This window comes from Suricata suricatta, chromosome 4 (genome assembly GCF_006229205.1).
Source record: "Suricata suricatta isolate VVHF042 chromosome 4, meerkat_22Aug2017_6uvM2_HiC, whole genome shotgun sequence".
NCBI classification, from domain to species: Eukaryota; Metazoa; Chordata; class Mammalia; order Carnivora; family Herpestidae; genus Suricata; species Suricata suricatta.
Genome location: NC_043703.1, coordinates 133,953,592 through 133,954,685, shown reverse-complemented (window position 1 = coordinate 133,954,685; position 1,094 = coordinate 133,953,592). Strand labels below are relative to the sequence as shown.

At 42.2% G+C, this 1,094-nt stretch overlaps 1 protein-coding gene across 2 annotated transcripts in view; it reads right to left on the bottom strand.

The window, feature by feature from the left end:
* Positions 1-1,094, bottom strand: part of THUMPD2 (THUMP domain containing 2) — a 35,238-nt gene that overhangs the window by 9,473 nt on the left and 24,671 nt on the right. The window lies entirely within an intron of this gene.

The window sequence follows — 1,094 nt, the reverse complement described above, 5'->3', positions numbered from 1 at the left end:
GCTCAGGACTTCCTTCCCAACGCCTCCAGGGCGCTCAGATCGCAAAGCTTTGAAAAACCACTGGGCTGCAACAGCTGATGAAGCCAGTCCAGTCTTCTCGCAGGTACCCCCCGAATAGCTTTCTGAAAGAAATTAGAGTTCATGAAAGCTGATTTCGGCCTCATCATGCTTAGCTTCCTCTAGAAACTGCATCTTATCCCATTAAAAAAACGTCAACAAAAAGGTTGAAAATATAGTCGTTGGCAGCACACGACTCTGAGATCTCAATCAACAGTACAACTTCTTGTTGGGATGAGCACCGGTTGTTGGATGTGTGCAATGAATCATGGGAATCTACCCCCAAACCAAGAGCATGCTGGACACACTGCATGTTAGCCAATTTGACAATACACCTTCTTCCTGGGGGCTTCTTTATTATGTTTTTTACACATAGTTACCCTAATATCTTCTTCTGGACACTCGATTACTCCTCTGCTACATTAAAAAAAATTCTAAGCAATTCTTTTGTTTCTCCAGATTATAGGTTTAACACTGGGACCATCTACCACCTATTCACACTGGATCAAGAGAATGCCATTTTCTTAGTTGGGAATTAAATGTGCTCGTTTCTAAGGGAGAAAGATGTACTGGGGGAAGGGGGGAAGGGGAGAAAATAAGGAAGGTGAGGCTTGTCTAAAATGATCTAAATACTATGGATGGCTCTTAGGGAAATAGTATTTCGACTGGACTCAGTAGAGCTGATTCCTAGTCTGTTTGTCACTGCTGATTCCCCAACAGCTTTCCCTCCACCTCACAGGGTGCCCAACGATCCTGGTTCGCTCCAGATTTCCTAGTTTTAGCACTGGAAGTACTGGCTTGGCACACAGGGAAGGCTGGTGACCTCGCACCCATATACCACAGGAATACTGTCCAATATGAGGCAAGAGGAAGGCAAGATAAATCAGAACATTTTGGCTTATCTGAAAGAAATCCCAAGTTTCTATTATTATTAATAATTATTATTATTCTGCCCTCTTTATTTTATGCCTGTATTAAGTGATCACTGGTTATGATATGAGAAACAATTCACATACAACAAACACATCTTAAAAAGG